We start from the raw sequence: 355 nt of genomic DNA on the forward strand, positions 1-355 counted from the left end.
AAAAAAAAAAAAAAAAAAAAAAAATATTCCGACGAACTGATAACCTCCTCCTTTTTTGGAAGTCGGTTAAAAAGAGGAGGCCTCCTCAGGAGGCACGAGTTTTATATGGTGCTGCATCATGCTGATTAGTACTTATACATCAGATTCTCGCTTTTGGTATGCTTCTGAGAATAAGTAGCACCTGAAGCTTACAGCTCCAGATGTCCCGGTTTATGCTTCTTGAAGATGAGGATGATCTTTTTCCAGGGAGAATTAAATATACCATTGGTTCGAAAAGAGCTGAGTATAAAAACTAACAAGTCGGAAATATGGTGTATCAAAGAACCAACAGACCAAAATAAAGTCAAACATCACG

Source organism: Rhagoletis zephyria, unplaced genomic scaffold (genome assembly GCF_001687245.7).
Source record: "Rhagoletis zephyria isolate East Lansing unplaced genomic scaffold, Rhagoletis_zephyria_1.1 Rzeph_scaffold_26807, whole genome shotgun sequence".
Lineage (NCBI taxonomy): Eukaryota > Metazoa > Arthropoda > Insecta > Diptera > Tephritidae > Rhagoletis > Rhagoletis zephyria.